The sequence below is a fragment of the Triticum dicoccoides genome, chromosome 5A, assembly GCF_002162155.2.
Source record: "Triticum dicoccoides isolate Atlit2015 ecotype Zavitan chromosome 5A, WEW_v2.0, whole genome shotgun sequence".
NCBI lineage: Eukaryota > Viridiplantae > Streptophyta > Magnoliopsida > Poales > Poaceae > Triticum > Triticum dicoccoides.
In genome coordinates, this window is record NC_041388.1 from 585,017,257 (window position 1) to 585,031,184 (window position 13,928).

The following is a 13,928-nucleotide window of genomic DNA, read 5'->3' on the forward strand; positions in this document are numbered from 1 at the left end:
CCGCAACCATCCAATCCCGGCCTAACAAAGTCAAGACCCGACATCGATCCACAAATCAGGCTCGCCGCATCCAGGTTCACTGCAAGTCTGCGATGAGTCTGTAGTCGACATCTTGACTTTGCCTATCCCCACGGAAGAATCATCGGATCCTGCTTACTTTTACCATCACTTCGTCTCTTCCCAAGGCAGCGACACCACCCAGCCAATCACCACCACCGCTTGCGGCTTGCCTACATAAAATCATGAGAAATCCCCACGGCGGTGCTGTAAGATCACCTTGGCGACCTCGACAGTGACCGACTGGTCTAAGATCTAAGCTAGCCGCTCTTTGTAGAAACCAATAAAAGTAGGCATGTGACTCAGATTTGTTCTTTGGTGTGCATGCGTTTCTTGCTGCCCACCAGCTCTTGTCTACAACTCGCCTATCTCTGTACCAGCACTTGGTCTACAACTCGCCTATCTCCATGCTCGAGACGACCAAGCTCGATGCGCAAGCCGCATACGTCTGCTAGAGCTATATCTAGGCCCTATGATTTTTGGATCACTGGCACTATGGGTGCCAGGACCGGAGTCGCCCTCATCCACCAAGTGGATCAAGGAGGCCCACCACCTAGACTCTACATCGCAACATTTTGTGTTTTCCTATAAAAAGTAAAGAACCTTCTCTAATAAACGTAAATATAACCTTTTGGTTTTATAGTCTCAACTTTCTTACACTCCAATACCAGAAGGATTTCTTGGTTTTATTTACTGACCTTCTTGAATGTCATTCACTTAGAAAGGTAGTAATACAATCTGTGATATTAAGGCAAATTATTAGTCATATTAAAGTGCAAAAGGCCCTATAGGAGTCAAAGCATGACTTTTATGGTTATACTGTAATTTGCAAGATCTGAGATTTATGCAAGTGTACAATTAGAGAAGAGCCAATTAAATAGATTTTCACATTCAGAATAGTACGATTAGCAGTAGCACTTCAATTTTTTCATGTTTGATCAGCTTGCTAGGTGGTTATCACTAAGCATGTTGGAACGATGAGCATAACCTAACTTAGTTCAGTACGTGTTGCTGCAAATTAGTTCAGTACGTACGAAGCCGTTGCTAATTTCAATGCCTGGCTGTTGCAAGTTTCTAATGAAAAAGTACTTCAGGTCAAAGGTCAGGGAATATACACTTTTGTTATCATGGTTGTTTCCTTATAGTGAACAACTTTGATCACCACTTCAGCAGCTACTATCTATAAGAAGACATTAGCTAAGTAGATACAGGCAAAGAAAGCATGTAGGCAAAACCAGAATTAAAAACATCCTTCTCAATGGAGCTCGTGCAGTTCGGAAGACCCTAATCATCGATGAGGGACCCCTCCGATGGTAGCATGGCGTGACAATTACCGTCAATGACGACACCCAAAGTACCTTGCATAATCCATCGATCCAGTTCGGAAAAATCAAGCACATACCTTGCAAAGTGATGTGGATCTGAAGCAGAGGTGGGAAGGTAAAGGCTCAGGTGAGGTGGAATGAGACGTTGATATAGACGTGCACGCATGAGAATAAGGCGGTGCCTAGGATGGATCTCCATCGGAGGAGGCCGGATCCGCTGGGGAGGAGGTCGCTGTAGTACCTGCCATCTATGCGATGGATCACGGAGCTGGCAGGCAGGGGGAGGGGATAGGAGGGAGCGGGTGGGCTAGAGCGCAGATGGCGGGTGCCCCCGACGACGGCTGGGAAGGATGGTGGAGGAGGTGGATGAGGATGGCGGCGGCGGCGTCTGCGGTTGCGCCTCGTCCGCAGCCATGCTGGTGGTGGTCGATGCGAGAGCCGGATGGCGTCGGCCAGAATCAGGCAGGGGCAACAAAGATTTAGAGGAGAGAGAGAATGGAGGCGATGAGCGATGGGAGGAAGGGCCACCGGCCATTGGGGTGGCCTCAGATCCGCCCTCCGTGGCCGCCTATTTCATGGGACGAACACCCGTGCTCACCGTCGGGCTCGCCTTCGGCCGCTGCCTCGCCGACATTCACGACGTAGAGCCCCTTCCTCCGATCCCATTTGCCAGGGAGGCAGCGCCATCCTTCATCGTAGAGAACGAGTCCACACTGAGATCCCAACCAGATCGTTATTGCGCCTCCCCAAACCGCAGCGGCACATCCCACTCCATAAATGACCAACCTATATGAGGCGGAGGGTCAGTGTAGGACGCGAGCGCCGTCACCATGGACGTGGGGGACGCCGTAGGTGGGAAGGAGGCGGCGACGGCGTCTGTGTCAGGAAGATCGCACGACAGTGGCGGCGTTTACTCGAGGGGATCGAGAGGAGCTGCGTTTGGTGCCGGGTGGGTTCTTTGGTGCGTGCGTGGGGCTGGAGATTGTGATAGGTGATCAGGCAAGGGCGTGCCATACCTGGATCGATAGCCTTACCATACCTGGTGGTAATTTAAATTTATTACCATATTCGATATTTCCCGAGTTATGGCCTTACCATACCTGGATTGATAGCCTTTGGGGTAATTTAAATTTATTACCATATATTACCATATTCAAAATTTCCTGAGTTATGACCTTACCATACCTGGATTGATTTATTACTATACGTGGATTAATTATGATTTATTACTATATGATTTATTACTATACGTGGATAGCCTTACCATACCTGGTGGTAATTTAAATTTATTACCATATTCGATATTTCCCGAGTTATGGCCTTACCATACCTGGATTGATAGCCTTTGGGGTAATTTAAATTTATTACCATATAATTACCATATTCAAAATTTCCTGAGTTATGACCTTACCATACCTGGATTGATTTATTACTATACGTGGATTAATTATGATTGATTACCATAAATACGTTGGGTATTGCCGGTCAGACGAGAAAAGAGAAAAACTGGTGGGAGGGGCTGGTGGGAGGTGGGACGAAGAAAAACCAGTTGAAAATAAACCGGTTGAAAGTGGGGGGGGGGACTATTCAACCAATTCGTCCATTAGGAATAGAGATTGCAGTAAAAAATCCATTGAGTTTTTTTCTTGTATCAAGTTTACTTGCCCCCCCTATATCCAAATCCTGGCTCCGCCCTTGTATATATAATTAGTAAAAGTGGCAAATCAATACTACTAATAATAATACCAGTAAGCAAGAAGGCATTAATATATGAAACAGAAAAATAAAAACTAGCAAGAAAACAGAAAAAAGCAAACCACAGCGTGTCGTCTGGTCTTCCAAGGTGCCTATGAAGTATTGAAAGCAAATCATTATATCAAGGCGAGGTGCCTGTGAAGAATGACTGCACAAGTATCAATTTCATGGGTTAAAATTGCTAACCGGACATGCCACCCGGTGATGGCTTTTCTGGTCGAACAAGGATATAAACATATTCGATCCAGATTACTTTGGCAATGTGGTACTAATCTTTACTATTAAAGGAAGATCGAATGTTGTGATGGTTCGACCTCCTTCGACGGTTCGACCTCGACCCCCCACCTCGTTCGACCCCCGCTCTCCTCATACGTGAAAAAAGGACCTCCTCGCACGAAAGAAAAAAAAACAAAAGAAAATAAATCAACCCATGTACGCACGTCGTCCCACCTCCAGGCTCCCGCTCCCCCTTCCCCAATTCCATCGCTCTCGATCTCTCATGGCTCTATCTCCATCGCTGACCTCCTCCTGCGTACGACAACTTCAAGCTGCAGCACACTGCAACCATATCATCTCTAGATTCGGGCGGTGGATCGCGCCCTTGCCATATCGTTTCTTCTTCATCGACCCCATGAGGAGCTCCACACAAGGAGGCGATGAGCAGGAGCGGCGCGCCTACGGCAGCGATGAATAACGGCCAGGTAACGCGATCTCCCTATCCTCACTCCACCTCATCTTCTCCCCGTAGCCGTTACTGCTGCACAACTACGTTCTCCTCTCCCATGGTAGGGGCTGGCGAGTGGCAATGGACCGTGGGAGACTGGCTGGTGGCGCAACCCCATCTTCTTACCATAGCCTCTACTGCCACACCCCCATGTTCTCCTCTCCCATGGCAGAGGCCGGTGAGTGGCGACAGATAGCAGGAGACTGGCTGGTGGCGCAACAGACGGCGGGACACCAGAATGTGGTGCAACGGATGGCAGGAGGCAGTGGGACCGTGGGAGGAGCAGCTAGCCAAAGGAGGCCGCCAGTGGAAAACTGGCAAACCGCCAGCAACATACAGGGGGCCAGCGTCTCTCACACCTCTCACTTTCACCATCTGATTGGTACTCTCTTGGTAAATAATGACCCCATCATGGATCCCTCTATTCCATCCAATATTTTTAGAGTTTCATGTGAAAGATCATATTTTCACTAGAGCAGTGGTTGTGTTAGAAAACCAAAATGGAGCTACCGAAGCTGTGATACTCCTTCCCCCCGACTCCTCCTCCTCTGGCGCTCCCGCGGGCGGCAGGGAAGGAACCCTAGCCGCCGGCCGCCCTACCACCTCTCTTCTCCTCCTCCTCCTCCCGCCGTTCTCGCGGGGCGCCACGGCGTGGCCCCTCATCAGCACAGGTGATGGCGCGGGTGTGCGGGTGACGTGATGGGCTGCACCTCGGTGGTGCTCGGCTGGTGCGGTGACGGTAGCGGCTCGATCCAGATCCGGTAGGGGCGGGCTGCGGGCGGCTTCCTCCGCTGTTGCAGCCGGCTGGCGGAGGTGGCGGCACAGCAGCGGTGGCCTTGGCCTTCCTCTCCTCTTCTTCTGCTCCGGGGGGAGGTGGTGGTGTGGGCTGGTAGTCAGGGTTGGCTACCGGCGCCCCAGCCAAAGCTGACCTCGCGGCGACGCGGGCCGCGTTCGACATCGCTTTGGGGGTCGGCCGACGGCTCGTGGTTTCGGCGGTGCGTGCCCGGCGGATCCGGCGCTTGGAGTTCGCGGGCGACGTGGGTTGGGCAACGGCCAGGCGTGGCCGCTGCTCTGGCCGTGGGCGGCGGCATGGGGAGGTCCACCAGATGGCCTCCTGGTGTCGTGGCGGCTTCACGGTGGCTCGGCGGTTCTGTCCGCGACAGCGGCCGGCTTCTCCGGCGTCGGTCGTCTGTGTGCGGACCGTCTCGACCTTCGCTCCATCTCCTCGTCGCCTGACCGCTACTCTCATCAGAGGGCTGGTCCTCTTCCACCCGCGGTCCATCGCTCGTCTCGCGCCCGGTGCAGCAGGACCGATCTCGTCTCGCGCACGGTGCAGCAGGACTGACCTCGTCCCCCTCTCGGTGCTGCAGGACTGAGCTCGTCTCGCGCTCGGGGCAGCAGGACGGGTCGGTGGATGCCAGTTCTGGCCGGCCTATTGGGCCTCGACGCTGGGGTCGCCCAGGGGTGCGAAAGGTGGGACCTTTCCGCTCGTCTCTTTCGTTGGGGTTGCGGCGGGTCTCAGGTGAGATGGTGTCAAGGTCTTGGATGCCGGGGCGGCGGCCCTGGTGGTGGTAGCACGGTGCTCTTGGGCGGAGCCCGCGCCTTGGCGTTGCCCGGTCACCATGGCCGTGTGGGCGGCGTGGTTGCCGGGGTGTGGCATTCGGTGGCGGTGAGTGTCGGCCGAGGTGAAAACCTGTTCTATCTTTGGACGGACCGGCGGCGGCGTAGATCGTTCCCTTCTTGAAGGCGTCGTCGCGGCTCTCATTGCTTGTTATGCGGCTCCAGGGGAAACTCTGATCTTTGGATTGGGTGGTGGCGGCGCTCCGGTGTCATACCCTTCTTGAAGGCGCCGTCTTGGAGCACATGGTTCGTCATATGTAGCTTCATCTCTTTGTGGTGGTAGTGCTAGGGATGGTGTTGCTTCGCTCAACGTCTATGTATCTTGCCTTGGTTGTGTGTGCGTGTGTTGCGGTGGCGTGTGTTTGTACTGGGTGCTTGGTGATCGGTGCTTTATATATAAAGCGGGGCGAAAGCCTTTTTCGTAAAACCAAAATTTACTTGCCCTGTTGCATTTGTGATCTAAATTAGTTTTCGAGAAGGTGAAATACTCGCATTCGTAGACCACAACAACATTTTTCGCATGTGTATTTCTTTAAAAATGCACTGCTTGGCGAATACTTTGTATATTTTGTGGAGTAATCTTCATTGGGAAAACAAATATGCACGATATAGACCTTGGGTCACTTGAAGCTATCAAAACACACATGAGTTTATTGGTCGTATTAAAATTTAATTCATGTGTTCATCTATGTTCACCTGGTGGAGTACTACCAGGTTAATTTCCTGTCTCTCATTTTTTAAACATGAAGGTCCAACAACATGTAGGTGATTCTTTTGCCTTGCCTAAAGTTTTATGAAGGAAAGGAGGAAGTCAGCAGAGATTCTATAGAGCTTGACAATGTATCAGAACTCTGGGACATGCGTATAAACATTATGCTCTAGCACATTATGATGAGGAAATGGAAAATGAATTTCGAGTTTGCAGTCATCCTATGTTGTTAATCCAGTCTTCTTATTTTCTGATGTTAGCCACTTTATCTTCACATAATATTTTTTTCAGGACATAATGAAATCCACATCCAATTGATAGATATACACTGGTGGTTCTTCATATTGTTACCTTGCCTTAATATTTATAAAAGGAAAAGGGGAACTATATTGTTTGACACTGCTATTGCTAAGATCCATGTACTATAGTAGCTTCAGTGTTGCCGCCTCTTTTTCTGCTACATGTGTAGATGCAGTTAGAGTTCAGAATACAAGAGATGTTTTTTGAGAAAAAAGTTCAAAGATCTTTTGTTATTTGGGCTTCAAAATGTTTGAGAAAAAATACCTTAGTTTAAATATGTATTAAATAATACACAACACTTACAGTAATCTTCTAATTCAAGGACAATTACAGAAGTTTGCTTGGTGAAGGTCTTGGATTACTCGGCATCACAGACTCAGAGAGCCCAAGGATCTTTAAAAGCAACCTGATTCATCTTTGAGGCACATAAGATGTGTAAGGGCAATTTCTTAGTTTTCATATGATTGCGATGCAGAGGCTAGGAGCACTATCTCTTTCATTATCTATAAAAAGGGTACATATTCTTCCATATCTTTTTATGTCATGTAGCTTTGGGTGTTTTCGGTTGATTTCTACTTTGTTATATGATCGTAAGCGATATTAAGCTACTAGAACTAGGGTTCGATAGCGCCTTTTGGTCAATGTTGTAGGTAGATCACAAGTATCTGTATTGCTTCATTTAATTAAAACTGAGCAGGTCTCTGCCCTTTTCAAATAATAAATAAATAAATATTATTTCCTCATGTTGCGAATGTAGCTCCAAACTTTCTCGCTATAATTAGGTATGCTAACTAGGGAAAACTATATAATTCTGTTTTACATTGTTGTTTGAGTCTTCTATTTGTGTTCAAAGTGATAGCAAAGCTAAGGGCAAGCAAAAGGAAGCAGACAACGTCTTGTATTCTTGTGGGGGATCAGAATGTCGCCATCGACACGGCCATGCTTCATTAACACTGACGAGCATGATGATTGTTCGAGAAAGCAAGTAGTTGAAAATGTAATGTGGGGCGTGTGAGGTCTATCATTTAATTTAATTTCATTGCGAACATCAGTGGAGTGTCATGATGAAACAAATGGTGTGGCTTGAAGTGCAAACTTAATTATTCCACATGTCGAGAAAATCAAAATTAGTGATCCACAAAACACGTGGATATATATAGCTAGCCCTACCCTTACTCTTTATGGCCTAATTGATGGGGGTGAGCGTCGATGTGACATGGCATCTGGTGTTCACCTCATACATATGGAGGCTGCACAACCCCAACCTGATATAGGAGGAGACGATAACGAGTGGATGGTGGTAAGCGACCGTGACAAGAGGAGATGATGTCCGAGAGAGGTCAGTATGATGAAACGGTCATTGGTGGTAGCATGTAAGGAAGAAGACAACAAGAGTGGATAGTATGTAAGGGGAGGAGGGCAGTGCGTGACTCAAGGACGTGACGACGGATTCATCACATATGCAGAAAGGAGAAGAAGTGGTTCGGTGAGCTCACATAGAGAAAAAAGGTATAAGTCTGTCTCATGGCAACGCACGGGCACTCAACTAGTAAACGTACAAGCAGAACTGGGACTAGATTGCACGCCGCAGGTGTATCGGGCTATATCTGGGCCCAAGATTGTAACACCCCCAATGTCTTGCTACAGTAACCCTCTGTGATTAAGCTAATCATTTTTTAAACAATGCTTAATCACCTTTGATTCAAATCTCATTTAAAATTCCACTTTGGAATCAATTTCAATTTGCAAGTGAATTTTGAAGTTGCACAAAAGTTGCTGCAAAATAGTCCATCATTTAGTAAAAATTCCATAACAAATGATTGTTAAGGAAAACAACATCACCTCCAAGCTAAGATGGACTATAGAAAATTAAAACAGTGCCAACTCAGCAACTTAATTGCTTTACCATGTTTTTGCAAATTCCATCTAATTCAAACTTCTTCCAAACTTTTTGTGGCTGTGTCAAACATTACATTGTATTTATGTGGAAAATTCCCATATTTTACAAAAATTATTTTGGCACCCCAAATATTACAAAACCCTTTCTGTAAAAAAACAGAAATATAAAAAGGGCAAAAGAAAAGGCCAGGCTGCACTGTGCACTTGGCCCCAGCCGCGCAACAGTGCAGCCCAGCCCACCTAACCGTGCCGTCCCCTACCTCTGTTCACCAGGGGCTGGGTGGACGCGTGCGCGCCGTCCGTGGCCGCCAATGCCCACTCGGCGGCCATCCGGCGGCTCCCCGACGCCTACTAGGTCGCACCACCCCGGACGAACCCTAGCGTCCCGCCCCTACTTTGCCCTCACTCTCTTTCCCTCTCTCCCTACAGATCCACCGCTACTGAGCGCTGCCATGGACTCGCCGCCGTAAAATGCCCGGCCACAGCCATCGCCTCGCCTCACCACCGTGTCCCTCGTCTCCGCCGACGTCGTCTGCTTCGTCTTTGTCCACGAACGGGAGTCGGGAAGCTCCACAATGCGCGGATCGAGCTGCCCCTTCCACCTCAGCCACCGTCGATCTTCTTCCACTCCGGCCACCGTCTGCTGCTACTAAGCTCTCGAAGGCTTTCCTTAGCCACGCGGTGAGCTCCTCCACCTCCTGCTCCTCTCCGTTAGCTTCCTCGCGCGCCGTAGATAGCTTGCCACCGCGCCCGTATTCTGTCTGCCGCCGACGAGCTCGTGGCCGTCGCCATAGCCACTGTCACGCTCGCTTGAGCACATCACCGTGCTCCTGGTGCTCCCAGGAGCACAACGAGCATGCGCACGCGCTCCGCCGAGCTCCGTAGCGCCGTTTCCATCGAGGTCCCGTACGCGCCGCCGCTGTAGCTCGTCGCCGGCCTTGTTTCTGGCCACCTCCGGCCACGTAACCGCCACTGTTCGATGCGGCTAGCGCTGCTCGTTCGAATGCGCCCTCTCGCGCGTGAAACGGCCACGTGCAGACGAAACCCGATGACGTCCCGTTGACGGTGTACTGGACTAGGGGGTACTCACCACGTCGTCTCCCAATCAGTTGGATTGGGCCGAGGACCCCCATGGCCATATGCTCATGGGCCAGTTCGGGCAGCCGATTTATACACGAGGAAGATTCCACAAGACTTGGTGATCAAGACAAGGACTCCTCTCCACCAGCGTATTCGACTAGGACTCTTGTTATCCTAGGCCTCTGGTACATTATATAAGCCGAGGCCAGACTAGTTGGTAGATTATTATGACATTAATCATCATACCTGTTGGGTTTAGACCACAACATATGATCTCAAGGTAGATCAACTCTATATTTGATACTCCATCAATATAAACAAGAGCATGACATAGGATTTTACCTCCATCAAGAGGGCCCAAACCTGAGTAAACATCGTGTCCCCTGTCACCTGTTACCATCAATCCTTAGACTCACAGTTCGGACCCCCTACCCGATATATGCAGGTTTTGACACCGACAATGGTGCTTTCATTGCACTAGTAGAAAACAGGGCTATGGTCCAGGCCGGCTCAGCCCATTAGTCCCGATTCAGTGTAGAAGCGGGACCAATGTGGGCATTGGTCCCGGTTCGTGAGCCCAGGGGGCCGGCCGGGCCACGTGGGCCATTGGTCCCGGTTCGTCTGGACCTTTTGGTCCCGGTTGGTGGGACGAACCGGGACCAATGGGCCTCGCTCCTGGCCCACCACCAGTGGTCCCGGTTGGTGGCTTGAACAGGGACCAAAGGCTCCCCTTTAGTCCCGGTTCATGCCACCAACCGGGACCAATGAGGTGCCTATATATACCCCCTCGCATAAGAGCAGAGCACACTACTCTGTTTTTTTCTGGCCGAGGGGGAGAGGGCTTGGTGGTGCTCTAGCTCACCTCCTATGCACACAAGGTGTTCGATGGAATGCCCGAGCCACACTACTTAAGCTTTCTCCTCTCGAAGCTTGACCTCCAAGCTCCATTTTCCTCGAGATTTGTCTAGATTTAGCGGTCCGTCACGCCCCGTCCCCGTCTTCACCGCCGTCGATCACCCGCGCCGATCTCATCACCGACACCACCGTGGTGAGCCTCTTGTTCTTATCTTCTTTCTGAAAGGAAAAATATTCTTACTTGTATGTTTAGATAGATACTTGTATCATTTTTTTACATTTATTATTGCATCTTATATAGTGCGATGGTTTTGGTATCCGCCCCCGTCAGCCCTCTTCCTGTCTATGATTCGGATTTGGTATGTATATTATCTTTATAACTATTGGTTCATTTATTGTTTATGAAAATTATGCCGACCAGCGTGACATAGATTTTATTTATCTAGGATGTATGTGAATCGGAAATGCCAACCGACCCTATTGTCGAGAGGTTAAATTTAGTTGAAGAAGAAAATAATTTGTTGAAGGAAAAAATAAAAAAAATTGAGGAGGAGAAGATGATATTGGAGTTGCATGTTGCGGATGTCGTCGATGATCACAAGATCAAGATGGATGCAATGCGCTTGAAGATTAGAAAGATTAGAAAATATGCCATTCATACCGAGGCTTGGTATCATTATGCCGTTGGATCAATTGTTACCTTGGTTGCGATTATGATCGCATTTGTTTTCGCATTGAAATGTTTTACATAGTTTCAATGTATGGTTTAATTAATTAGATGCTCTGGAGAGCTATATGTTGTTAGATGGGAACTATGTATGCACTTTGGTTTTAATGTGATGATGAACTTCTATTAATTTGGCCACTTAATTATATATAATGCACGCAGATGAACCAGTAGTGGATGTACGGTGACAGACACACCCGCGAGTACATTAAGGGCGTGCATGAGTTTCTTGATGCGGCTGAGGCAAACAAGCAGAATGGTTTTATGTGTTGTCCATGCACTGAATGTGGGAATACGAGGTCTTACTCTAACCGGAAAATCCTTCACTCCCACCTGCTTTACAAGGGTTTCATGCCACACTATAATGTTTGGACGAGGCACGGAGAAATAGGGGTTATGATGGAAGACGGCGAAGAAGAAGAGTACGATGACAACTATGTGCCCCCTGAATACGGTGATGCTGCAACGGGGGGAGCTGGTGAAGATCAAGAGGAACCAGACGATGTGCCCAATGATGCTGCCACGGGTGAAGCTGCCGAAGATCAAGAGGAACCAGACAATGTGCCCGATGATTATGATCTCCGCCGGGTCATTGTCGATGCAAGGACGCAATGCATTAGTCAAAAGGAGAAGCTGAAGTTCGATCGCATGTTAGAGGATCACAAAAAAGGGTTATACCCCAATTGCGAAGATGGCAACACAAAGCTCGGTACTGTACTGGAATTGCTGCAGTGGAAGGCAGAGAATGCTGTGGCTGATAAAGGATTTGAGAAGCTACTGAAAATATTGAAGAAGAAGCTTCCAAAGGATAACGAATTGCCCGACAGTACATACGCAGCAAAGAAGGTCGTATGCCCTCTAGGATTGGAGGTGGAGAAGATACATGCATGCCCTAATGACTGCATCCTCTACCACGGTGCATACAAGGATCTGAACGCATGCCCGGTATGCGGTGCGTTGCGGTATAAGATCAGACGAGATGACCCTGGTGATGTTGACGGCGAGCCCCTCAGGAAGAGGGTTCCTGCGAAGGTGATGTGGTATGCTCCTATAATACAATGGTTGAAACGTCTGTTCAGAAACGAAGAGCATGCCAAGTTGATGCGATGGCACAGTGAGAACCGAAAGAAAGATGGGAAGTTGAGAGCACCCGCTGACGGGTCGCAGTGGAGAAAAATCGAGAGAAAGTACTGGGATGAGTTTGCAAAGGACCCAAGGAATGTATGGTTTGCTTTAAGCGCGGATGGCATTAATCCTTTCGGGGAGCAGAGCAGCAATCACAGCACCTGGCCCGTGACTCTATGTATGTATAACCTTCCTCCTTGGATGTGCATGAAGCGGAAGTTCATTATGATGCCAGTTCTCATCCAAGGCCCTAAGCAACCCGGCAACGAAATTGATGTGTACCTAAGGCCATTAGTTGAAGAACTTTTACAGCTGTGGAATGGAAACGGTGTACGTACGTGGGATGAGCACAGACAGGAGGAATTTAACCTTAAGGCGTTGCTGTTCGTGACCATCAACGATTGGCCCGCTCTCAGTAACCTTTCAGGACAGACAAACAAAGGATACCACGCATGCATGCACTGTTTAGATGATACTGAAAGTATATACCTGGACAAATGCAGGAAGAATGTGTACCTGGGCCATCGTCGATTTCTTCTGACCAACCATCAATGTCGAAAGAAAGGCAAGCATTTCAAAGGCGAGGCAGATCACCGGAAGAAGCCCGCCATGCGCACCGGTGATCACGTGCTTGCTATGGTCAATGATTTACACTACGTAATCTTTGGAAAGGGTCCCGGTGGACTAGCTGTTCCGAATGACGCTGAGGGACATGCACCCATGTGGAAGAAGAAATCTATATTTTGGGACCTACCCTACTGGAAAGACCTAGAGGTCCGCTCCTCAATCGACGTGATGCACATGACGAAGAACCTTTGCGTGAACCTGCTAGACTTCTTGGGCGTGTATGGGAAGACAAAAGATACACCTGAGGCACGAGAGGACCTACAACGTTTGCACGAAAAAGACGGCATGCCTCCAAAGCAGTATAAAGGTCCTGCCAGCTACGCTCTTACGAAAGAAGAGAAAGAAATCTTCTTTGAATGCCTGCTCAGTATGAAGGTCACGACTGGCTTCTCGTCGAATATAAAGGGAATAATAAATATGCCAGAGAAAAAGTTTCAGAACCTAAAGTCTCATGACTGCCACGTGATTATGACGCAACTGCTTCCGGTTGCATTGAGGGGGCTTCTACCGAAAAACGTCCGATTAGCCATTGTGAAGCTATGTGCATTCCTCAATGCAATCTCTCAGAAGGTGATCAATCCAGAAATCGTACCAAGGCTAAGGAGTGATGTGGCGCATTGTCTTGTCAGTTTCGAGTTGGTGTTCCCACCATCCTTCTTCAATATCATGACGCACGTCCTAGTTCATCTAGTCGACGAGATTGTCATCCTGGGGCCCGTATTTCTACACAATATGTTCCCCTTTGAGAGGTTCATGGGAGTCCTAAAGAAATATGTCCGTAACCGTGCTAGGCCAGAAGGAAGCATCTCCATGGGCCATCAAACAGAGGATGTTATCGGGTTTTGTGTTGACTTCATTCCTGGCCTGAACAAGATAGGTCTCCCTAAATCGCGGTATGAGGGGAGACTGACTGGAAAAGGCACTCTTGGAAGAGACTCAATAATATGCAGGGACGGATATTCTTGGTCTCAAGCACACTACACAATTCTACAGAACTCTACGTTGGTGACCCCATATGTCGATGAACACAAGAACAGTCTGCGCTCCAAACACCCGGAGCAGTGCGACGACTGGATTACATGTGAACACATCAGGACTTTCAGCAGTTGGTTGGAAACACGTCTC